The sequence below is a fragment of the Heliangelus exortis genome, chromosome 6 (genome assembly GCF_036169615.1).
Source record: "Heliangelus exortis chromosome 6, bHelExo1.hap1, whole genome shotgun sequence".
Classification (NCBI taxonomy): Eukaryota; Metazoa; Chordata; class Aves; order Apodiformes; family Trochilidae; genus Heliangelus; species Heliangelus exortis.
The window spans coordinates 27,126,304-27,138,404 of record NC_092427.1 but is presented as its reverse complement, the minus strand read 5'-3'; positions in this window follow the sequence as shown (position 1 = coordinate 27,138,404).

Below are 12,101 nucleotides of genomic sequence, written 5' to 3'. Positions count from 1 at the left end.
TTTGTCTCATATAATTTTTGTGAGCTCTTGTTCCCTTAAGAATATGAGACAAAAGCCATACAGCATTATCCATCACCTTAAAAACAGCAAGGCAAATGCTAAAGCTACTGTTTAGTTTTAATTGTGAATTGTGTGCCAACACAGGCTGAGGAGGAGCACCGAGCTCTGAACCTTCATCAGTTTGAATAGGGTTGTTGAGACATAAGTACTGTGCAGAAATGCTGAAAAATAGAGAATATAGAAACCTCTCTGTGGTGTTTTGTGTGTTTTCTGAAATCCTCATCCAAATTATACAGAGGACCCAAGAAAGTAAACAGTAGCTTTGGAATGCCTAAAAGAATAAGATGAAGCCCTTGTGCTAAAAGCTCAGCTATTTAATCTGTGGATAAATTTATAAAACTTATTTCTTGCAGTGCAGGTCCTACTCCCAGGGAGACTTAAATATGTGCTTAAATTTGCACTCTTTGCAATGCCACAGGTTGATCTAAGTGTTTGTTTATTAAGCACATTTAAATCTGAATGCAAGCAGAACTAGGACACTTTTATGCAATCAAAAATCTACTTGACTGAAGAAGTACTTCTGAGCATGTAAAAAAAACCTGCAGGATGGGACCAGGTCTAATGGTGTGAACAGTGTCACAGTTCAGCATTTCTGTGCTTGTTGGACAAATGACACAGAGATGGCATGAGAAGCCCTGATGGTCCCACAGCAATACCCCGTGGAGTCAGTACTACAGGATAGCAAAAGAAGTTAAAATTTGCATAGCAGCAGATCTGTGAGTGTTCTTATCAGAGTCAGTGAGATCTGGGTTCTTTGTCCAGTCACTTTTGTATTAAGCATTATAATAATGCACAGTCTTTTACAGTAGAACTGTTTCCTTGAAATACAAATAAATCAGATTTTTTTCCTAATTGGACTTCAGTGAAGCATGAAAATTACAAAATGCAAGTTTTTCCCAGTGTAAATATAGTATGAATTAAAACTTTTGTGGCAAAGCTTTTGGCACATGGATATATCTTTATCTATCTATGCATGATATATACTTGAGATACATACTATATGGCATGAAAAAGGTGATTAAAAATGTTTGGATTCTAGACCATGTTTTGGAGCAACTTGTCTTTCTATTATAGGAGTTAAAATATTTTTTAGTATTTTTTTTTTACCACATATATTGAAAAGTAAGAGTACATTCATAAAAGTATAAAATTATTTTTAATGATACAGAAAAAATCTCATTAATTACTACCTTATGCATTGCATTATCCATGGAACTGTCATTGATTTTAACAGTATGTAACAAATTTGATTTTGATTGCTTTAGGATTGGATGAGCATCCTTCAAGTAAAGTGAGTTGTCTTTCCAGGTTAAAGAATTTTATGCAGCAAACTAGGCATGAGGAAAATATATGCTTCAAAGAAACTTAATAAGAAACTTAATAAGTCCATTAGTGTAGCATGCAAATACCACAATGTAAAGCATTGAAAATTATGGAAAATAAATGTATTAGGAATATTAAACTTACACTCAGATGATTCAATAGCATTTCAGGTCTGCAACGAGAGTCAGTTTAGGGACAGCTCATTGCCATTAACAGAATTACATCTGCCTGAATTTCTTCACTGTTTTATAATTTGCAAATTGTGATGGTTATGCTTAGGGTGATGATACATGAATCATGAGTACTATTCACTCTCCAACTGCAACTAAGCTAGTGAGGAGGAAATGAGAACACATAAGCATTGTCTGAAAATAAAGGTTAAAAGGAAGGATGGCTGCACAGCTTAGAAGGGTTTGGGTTTCATTAAAGCATTGGAAAAAATCAGACTTCTGTACAAAGACAAGTTAAAATTATCATTTAAATGAAATATAAAATGCAAGCAGAAAGTTTTAAGTAGCCTGATAAAGAAAGAAAAAAAATTTTGGTTCTCTGTTTTAATAAATCTCACTACTGAGGAAAAGTGGAGGTTTTTTTAGTAATGCTGATAACAGAAAAACCTGAAGATAAATTATCATGCATCTTGATTTATACCTGCTATTTATTAGGTAATCTGTTCAGAATTTGAATATAATTATTTCAGACTGAATAAGTGTACTTTATGTGTGTATTTGTATTTCTTGCCATAAAACACAAGGGCACAAGCATGTACATTATCAGTGTGTATCAGTAAAAATGAAGTCTTGGATGATATTTTGTGTTTTGTGTGGGACTTTTCAGCACATCTGAAAAGATTCTTGAAGTATAACATTAAGCAATAATATAATGAAGGAAATAGTAAATTAGTTTTTCCCTACCTTTGAAAATATGGGCATATGTTGTGTATGTATATGGATTATTAAATCTCTATTATGTGGAATTCTTAAATGATAAACCTTTTAACAGGAAACCAATCTAGTTCATCTGAGAGCAGCTGGTTCGAGGCAGGAATTACTTCATGAAAACTTTTGGCTTTATTTTATGTGTAACAGTGTCCCACAGTAGTGTGAGCAAAAATACATAAGATCAGTGCAGGTGATAGAAAATGGAGTAAAAATCAGCCTGGTGGTTCAAGAAAGCCTAGAAAAGTGTCACTAGAAACAAAATCAACAAATGTAAGTACAGTTACTCTAACTCAGAGGTACAGAAGCCAATCATCTGTGACCACAATGGGAACTGATATAAAGCCACATCTGCCTCGTGTGACATCACCAAGAGTTTGGGTAGTGCTGATGTATAAAGCAAGATTATTTGCCTTCAAAAAAAATAAAAACTTGAATGCTAACTCTCAACTGGGAAGGTAACAGTGTCTCTAGAGGCAAGTGAGAAAGGCACAATGTGTCTCAGTGTCATGCTGGTCAGTGTTTTTTATGTCTTCTAAAGATTGCACGTGTTATAAATGACATTAAATGTTCAACATATTGCCTTATTAATTGGGACTTTCCATGGGCCCCAGCAAAAAAAGATCATTAGTCTCAATTAAGCCTCTTCCTTTACTTTCTGAAAGGCTGCCTGCAGGGTAAGACTGACATTTGTGCTGTGGGCACAGGGACAGACTGGCCACTAGATTGTACCTGATGAGTGTGATTCCCATTACTTTGAGTTTTTATGGTTCCCTGTTGCCTTGTCTGGCTACAAGCATCCACTGAAGAAAAGGCCCTTCCTGACTCTCCCTGTCAGCTCTTCCACTCTCCTGCCACACCCCAGGCACTGGCAGTCACTAAACACAAGAGCACATTGTCCCTTATCCCGAGGAGCAGAGCTTCCCTGGGCAACGGGGAGAGATCTCCACGGGCTGTGTGTGACAGTGCTGAATGAGAGAACCATGGTTATTTTGGTTACAGCAGGATTTCCTATTTGTGGGAAAACATTACTGATTCATGGTAACTATGATGATGATAACTTGTAATAACTCATCATTTCAGTTTTGCTGCTGAGTATGCTGCTGCAATACTTCGGTGCATTCACTTACCTCAGTCACAGTTTTAAAAAGTATATTATTTGCATGTGATTATGTTATGTTTCAGTGATATTGTATTTTTTTAATGAAGTTTTGCATCATCTTGGATCTTCAGTTGTTCTACATATTCTTCAGGAAGAAGCTGGGTTTTTACCCACTACAGAAGAACCAGGTTTAATTTCCCTGCTGTAATTACCTCATACAATAAATAGTTATTTTGTTTGTGTTCAGTTCTAGTGAAACATTATTATTTTGTAGGTATGAATTAATTACCAGCTCCATCATACAGTATAAAACTTATGCATATTCTCTTGTCTTCCCAAGGAACACGTAATACAAGAGGCCTGCTTTTTTGCAAATATGACGAGAAGTCACAGATTGCTAGTTTGTGAGCTGGCTTTCTTTCTAACAGTGAGAATTGTAATAGTCACCCAACAGCCCTCTCTGCTTTCTTAAGTCAGTCCACACAGACTAATTGCAGCACTAGAGCCAGCACTATAGGTGAAAGAAAACCCAACAAAATTTCTTCCTTTTGAATACATCAACGTTACTTTAGAAAGAGCTACTAGGCCAGTAATTGCTGCAATTTGCCTTCCCCAAAGCCTAATTTTAGGCTGTTTGCTTTTTTTCCTCCTAGAAATGCTGTGACTGTAATGTAAATAATTATGCCTAGCTATTGCTGAACAACTTCAGAGCTCATGTTGATTTTCTATATATAATGCTGCTATAATTGTACAATTACTGGTGTGCTGGAAGCAGTCCAGAGGTAGAATGGAGATTCTCAGGGGAATTTGAAGACTCTTTCACTTGCTCTGTAGCTCAGTCCAGAGCCATTTCCATTAAGCTGGCAAAGTGGCCAAAAGAAAGAACTGGAATAACTGGATTACACCACACAGACTTGGTTGGATACTCAGGAAAATGTACATGACTTGAATTTGCAACAGGAATGCCTCTTCCCCTCTTGTCTTTTAGCAAAAACAATTAAGAGAGCTTCAACAAACATATGACCCTTACTTGGGACAGTGCCCTCCGTTTGGGATTTATATAGTGAACTACTAATTCATCTGTCTACCTAGATAACTTCTAAATGAGCATAGTTCCTATGTGAGTGTGCATCTCTGGCCTTGCAGCATCAAATTATTCTTCACTTACAGGACATATACAAAATTATAGAGGTAAATAATGCTTTGTATATCCATCTTCCCAGTATTGCATATTGCTCATCCATCCTTCCAATGAATGGATCAACAGATCCTTCCAAATATTTGTGTGTAAGAGGGATGTGCTTGGATACTTCATGAGGGACTGTTATTGAGTAAGGAAGTGTTTAAAAATTGTGTTGCTGTTTTTGAAGTTTTTGGTGTTTGATCTGTTTCAACAGTTTTGCTGAAGTGTTGCAAACCATAACTTTTTAAGGGAACTAGAAACTAACCTGTATTTTTTTGAACTGAGTGGGATTTTCTGAACTGCTACCCATGTTACATTAATTGATTTAAAAGCACTCTGACTTCACTGTCTCTCATTATGATAGTTGGGACAATGAATTGTGGGGTTTTTTGGGTTTTTTGTTTTTTTTTTTTTTAAAGAAAGAAACAGCTGTAACAAGTCAGAACTACTTTTCCAAGGTGTGTAACTTTGTATTCTGGCTGCACAGAACAGATTTTGAAATTACTGCTTTCCAGTTCTCATTTTCCCATCTAAGTCTCTGCATGAGGGACATTTTAAAGCCTGAGCAAAAGGGAGAAGCCATTTTTACCAGAGAAGCTGCAAGAAGGAAAAACAAAGTAAAACTGAAACAAGCTAGAAAACGCCTGCAAATCTTAAATTGTATATTTTAACAGACAAAATTGGCCTATAAAAGATGGAGATTTGTAATGGAAATAATCCTGCTGCTGTTGATATTTTAATGTGAAAAAATACAGCTCTAAAGTTTGTGTATTTCCCCAGTCAGTAGATTTTGTGTTTCCCACTGGGCTGCATTAGTCATTGAAGAGAAGCAGTAGTTGGAGAGAAGGAAATTGGAGGGAAACCCAGGGGAGGAAAACTGCACACAGGCATCTGGGCAAGGAGAGAGTTCACATCAAGACCTGGATCTGAGAATTGCTCCCAGGTAGGCCCATGACTGTAACTCCTTCAGATCCTGTTGTCTCTGGCCTTAGACTGCAATTTCTGGCTGTTGCAGCACTCTTTGTTCCTTTTTTAAGCAGTTCTGTGGCTGCCATCAAAACCAGTGGGTAAACTGCCTTTCCCCTAATCTGTTCCTGGCTGCAGCAATTTCCTCTGTCCTTCTGTTTGTTAGGCTCTTTGTGGTGACAGCATTTTTTCTCCTTCATGCTGACTTAAGTAGGAAAAATCCAAAATTGTTATATCCCTTCAGTTTTCTTCAGCCATTTAACTCTTCCTATCCTTGATGTTGCTCTGCTGCCTCTTTCTTAGCTTCTCAGCCCAGATTGCTGTTCCAGCAGTGCCTGCCCTTAGGACAACATCCAACTTTGTGATAGGATTTAAAAGCCACGTGAAACATCCTGTAGTTCACAGTGTTTGAGACCACATCAAGAAAAGACACTCAGAGAAATACACGTGGTAGGTGGTGACTCCCTGAAAAGAGCTAAAACATCTTCCAGAAATATCTTCAAAAGTTCCAATTAATGCTTTGCTCATCTGTTGTCTCTAAGACATGGCAAAATACTGCCCCTACAAGTCAAAAGAAGCCTTCTAATGGTTTAAATTCAGGTAACACCACAGTTATAACAGTGTGTTGTAACCTAAATCTAGTCACTGCATCCAAGCAGATCCTCTGATTCCCGTGGCACTCAAGCCCCTGGGCTCTAATGGTGATCTGCCCAGAACAGCAAGAGGAGAGCTGCTGACAGGCTGCAGGCATAAAGGAGCACCTCCAGAAACTGGATAGGTCTTTCCAGCAGTACATTACATTAAATCACCAGTCCTGTTGATTGCATTGAGAGTTGCAAATCTCAACTCAAAATAAAACATATTCCAGCAGATCCCAGTGGGATACATCTGAGCTTGCCATCTCCCAGACTTTGTGTTTGCTGAGAATGGCATTCTAGCAGGTGGTATTAGAGAGGACCACTGAATCATTCTTGCCAGCAGCAGAGAAAAGCATTTTTGTTCTGTGTCTTTTGGCTTTCAGTGCAGTGATTTCAGATGACAAACTGCTCTTTTGGTTGTTAAGCTCAGCACACAGGTGATATCCTCTGCTGCTGCCTATGGGACACTGCAGAAACCTGAGTGAGCTCCATCTGCCTTCAGTGAAATGGAAAACCACATGAAATAAATACCAGTCCAGGGGTGGTGCATCTTGACATAAGCTAGGCTTTAGTTTAGTTTAACACATACAAGTAGCTGTGGAAGTAACTTCTGACATCTTTTCACTTTCTAGAACTCATTTATTTTGCTGTCTCACTCAAGAAGTCCTGCAGCATTTCCTCTTTGGAAATGGTGCCAAGAGCACTCGGACAGCCAGCAAAGGAGGGATTAACCTCAGCTCCAGCTCTAGCTGGAGCTCACCAGCACATGCAAGAGGACACAAGGTAAAATTCTGGGGGAGGATGGTAGAGTACTGCACTAGGATGACACTGCTTTATGGCTGGGCTCATAGGATCTGATTATACCCTAAGATTCCTCTGTCTTCTGAACCAGTTTTATTTTTTTCACACAGTTACAACCCATTATGAGAAATGTCCTCTGGCTTTAAAATAGTCTACCTGCAGCAAAATGCTATCAAGTGGAATTCTTGCTAGGGTTTTAAGGTAGTTATTTGAGGATTGCTGGAACAGGGGATTGCTACTCCCACTGTATTATATTATGTTATGTTACCAGTTTGTTTGATTGTATTCAAACTTCCAAATCTAATCTCAAAATAAATATATATTTGTAAAATATATGTTTGTAAACATATATATATATCTGTTTACAAAATCCCAGCAGGGGCATTCTGCTGTCTCAGTGATGTGATAAATAACAGCAGAAGCCTAGATTCTACTTTTGCTTAAAAATAAAATTTCCTTCTTGTGAAAGATAAAAGAATCCTTCCCCTTGAGGCTTCAAGGAAAATAAGTTATCAGCTACTGAGGCAGAAGAAAATAACTCACAAAAGACTTTTCGGGACAAGAAATGATAAGAGAGTGGGAATTGCATGTTGGTAGTTGTGTTTTGGGTTTTTTTTTCTGAAGGGGGGATTAAAAATAACTTAAAAAATACACAGTTGTGGAAGCATTCATAAAACATACCAGGGATTAAAACAACTCCAAATACAACAAAGACTAAAGAGTTCCTTTCCTGAGGCTAAAGCAGACTGCTTTCTCTGAGCTAGCAGTGTATTGAGGCTGATGGTGCTTAGGCTAAAACTGTCCAGAAGCTGAAGGAAGGAGCCCTTCTGTGACCAGTGAATATGAGTGTGAGAGCTGTCAGTGAGCTGGAGCTCCATCAGCAGGGGAGTGTTGTGAAGAGCACCTGTAACCTATGGGGTCAGCTCATCCCTGTGTCAGAGTCTGACTGCAGTATTTGTCCTGCTTATCTCAAATTCCCCATGATAACATTTGTTCCTTCTTTCTTTAAAGAAGAACCTTCTAGAACCTTTGTACTTTTCTCCTCTCACCCTGTTAATCTGCCACAGGCAAACCAGAGTGCTAGCAGCCCAGTAAGAGCACACCTGTAGCATGCAACAGCTGTCATACACGGGTCAGTTTCAGAAAGTCTCTGTATTAGGGACATTAATGCCAGGGAATTAAATAATAAGAGAATTAAATGCCAGGGCTTCTGGTTGAGGCAGCCCTGGTGTTTGTGCCTTGGTACATGAGCAGTTCCTGTTTCTTAAGCCTTTTAAAATAGCTCCTGTACACAGAAAACCAAGTCCATGAAGACTAAATCTGTAAAATAAAAACAATGAGGATGAAACCATGACAGGGATTTCTTTTATCCCTGATGCTAAAGAAATATGTCTGGCACTTCTGCCTGGTCAAGTCTGTCACGGCAAGTGACATGGCACAACCTTCTGCTGGTGGTCTCAGGTGAGCCCAATCAGCTGATAAGAGGGCGGCACCCAGCACTGCAGAGAGGGATATAAAGGGATTCTGCCCCTGTACTCAGTGCTGGTGAGGCCACACCTTGAGTCCTGTGTCCAGTTCTGGGCCCCTCAGTTCAGGAAGGATATCGAGGTCCTGGAGCAGGTCCAAAGGAGGGCAACCCGGCTGGTGAAGGGATTCGAGCACAGATCCTATGAGGAGAGGCTGAGGGAGCTGGGGGTGTTCAGCCTGGAGAAGAGGAGGCTCAGGGGAGACCTCATCACTCTCTACAACTCCCTGAAAGGAGGTTGGAGCCAGGTGGGGGTTGGTCTCTTTTCCCAGGCAACTCTCAGGAAGACAAGAGGACACGGTCTCAAGCTGTGCCAGGGGAGGTTTAGGTTGGACATTAGAAAGAATTTCTTTACTGAGAGGGTGATCAGACATTGGAATGGGCTGCCCCGGGAAGTGGTGGATTCTCCATCCCTGGAGATATTTAAAAAGAGACTGGATGTGGCACTCAGTGCCATGGTCTGGTAACTGCAGCGGTAGTGGATCAAGGGTTGAACTTGATGATCTCTGAGGTCCCTTCCAACCCAGCCAATTCTATGATTCTATGAAGTGCAATTCCTTTTCTTAATATTCAGCATAGTTGCAATAACTCTGTAAGGCCTATAGATAAGGTCTGCACTTTCTGTCAAGAAGGGTCATGTTTTCAACCTCTGTGCCAGACACAAAAAAATGGAGCACTGGTGAGGATGGGACACTAAAGGATTTTATATATGATCCTTTTTTAAATAGAGGTCTTTTTACCATAAGCTTTTCTCCAGTAATGTTTTCATCCAGGAGAGTCTTCATCAGCAGCTGTTCTTGTCCTGGTTTGGGCCAGGATAAAGGTGATTTTCTGTCTTGTACTTGCCTTTTGCTAAGTCTCTTGTAGGTAGTTGCACTTGCTGAAATTAACAGCAAGTTTCTCAAACAGAGTATTCCATCCCATATACATCATCCTCAGTATAATTTGAGGGATCAGGAGGGCCGAGCCACCCCCTTACCAGCTGATTGACCTCACCTGAGATCACCAGCAGAAGTGCTGGGCACCACCCCCTTATCAGCTGATTGGTCTTACCTGTAATGCTATAAAAGGCCACCAGCAGAAGCTTCTATGGGCCTGCCCTTCCTGCCTTTCCTGCTTCCCTTCCTCCACCTGGCATCCTGGAAGGATCCTGTCCGTTTGCCTGCCTGTGTTCCTGCCTCCAGTTCCCGACTGCTGCCGACTCCAGGAGTCCAGCCTGGACTTCCCCAGAGCTGCCCTGCAGCCTCGGTTGACGTGAGAGCTATTGGGGGAAAGGGGGGAGGAATGTGGTATCCATTTTCTTGTGTATATATATATATATATTTAGCAATTTTCCCTATTTATCATTACTGTTTCATTAAACTTGTGTAGTTTAGTCTCCAACCCATAAGTCTTTCTCCCTTATTCTCTCTCCTTTCTTATGGTGGAGGAGAGAGAGATTAATAGAGAGCATCTGCCATTGGTTTACTTGCCGGGCCAGTGTTAAACCATGACAGTTCTAAACACCCCTCAGCAGAAAATGGAAGTTTGGTATTACAGTTATGGTGTACATTTGCTTTTCTGTTGCACTGCTGTTTTATCTGAAAATATAAAATCTGAGCTGGGAACTCCCAAGTAGGCTTTTTTTTTTTGTTTGTTTATCCATGCTGACATCTGTAATTTATGTTTCAGTCTGATCTCTAGATAAAGTGCTCTAGAAATACTCTAGGTAAAGCAAAATGAGCTGACTTCTTATTTTCAGAAAAAATAATTCAAAGCCCTTTATAGCCCTATAGCTGAAGTATTACATAGCACTGTACAAAGTATTGAACACCGAAGAAACACTGCAGAAAAGATTCTGTGAGCAAAAACATTTCTTTTGTTTAATTTAATATGTTTAAGAAAACAGGTTTTAACATGTCTTTGGTAAATAAAAAGGTTTGCAGCAGCAGATCCTTGACTATCACCCAAGCCTCATACTGTAAGCAATTTCTAAAACTACAGATTTTAGGCTAACCACTTGGGTCAAAAATGACTGACAATGCATGTAAGTATCATGTAATGAAGTGGTTGGAAATTACTTCATTTATCCTCCATTATGAACCCTTCTTCTGCAGCATCCCCAATCACAGTACTCCCAAAGCCAGCTGCTATCTGAATAGTAGCAGGCCTATTAAGCCTCTTAAATCCTTGCATTCTGATTCCTAAATTGGGTGGCTGGAACCTTGGTCTGTGCAATTGCTTCTATAATTAAGATTCTATCAGTGTTTCTATTAGGAACCCTGTTTTCAACCCAGCATAATTTAAAGAGGCTTCGCTTCTTTTTTAACAGTGAAGCAAACCTATTATCTGTGATTTCATGTACATTGTGTTATTTCCTAGTTAATAATCAAGCAAATCTTTGAAACATTCTGACATTTTTCTTTAACTCTGTGCCCTCTCTTGAACATTCACTAATACATCTTTTATTATGAATATATGCATATAAGGGTTATTCTCTCTACTATGGCTGCTCTTAGTCATACACTCACTAAGAATGTTGCACACTATTCTTTAGGTCAGAAATCAGGGTCTGATGGCTATAATGAAATGGGAAAACAAGCCAGAGCAAGGACTGCAAGCTTAGAGTAATAACTTCTACAGGCAGAGAAGTGAGGACATTGATTACCCTCAGCCCATTGCAATATTCAGGCACGCATTTTCTGAGTGTTGTAGATGATGTCTATTTTGGAGTTTTGTTTGCAATTTTACAGTCTCAGGTGAAACCATTGTGGCCACAGGATGCAATTAAAAACTGTACAAAAAGCCATTCTGTCAGAAACCTACAACTGTAATACCTGTACCTGCCAAACCTTTGCCCCTCACAGATTGGTGTGAAAACTGTTGATGGGTGTTTAACCCAAGCAGAGCAACTGTTCTTCAGCAGCTTTGGGAAGACAGGCAGAGTTAACCTGTATTACAGCCAATTCAATCACTTCTAGGAGTCACAGAAGTGAAAGCTTTAGTTAATTTCTTTTGTTCTATTAATAGCACCCACAGAAATTAGTTTTGCTGAGTTTCTGAAGTAAAAGCCTTGATTCTGGCTTTAGCTCCCTGGGGATAAGGGCTGTAGGTTACCTTCACAACCTCCCTCCCTCTGATCTGTTGGTGGCATCTGCAGTCCTCGATGCAAATTACAGCAGCCAGAGGAACTGTTCCTGATATTAACCAGAGCATGACAATACTGACTGCATCTCTAATACGTGCCCATGCTGGCAGCTCTGGGGGAAAAACAGAGTGTAGTTCTGGCACCTAAACATTCCCCTTACAGAGATGCAGTGTGCTAGGTTTGACCCTGCTGACACTGTGGCCCTTCCCTCCCACTGACATAAGGAAGCTCTCGCGTGTCACAATATCATCGAGTTTTCAGCTGAAGGCCCTGTTAGCTCCAGCTCTTTCCCTGCTGGATACAAGTCACTCTTAATTATGTCATGGAAACTGCTTCCCCTCCCTCGTGCATTAGTGTAAATCATCGATAAGGCAATGAAAACTGATGGATTTTTCTAGTGGTAAAAGCCACCAAGCCATCAGAATGAGGCTTTCTGAG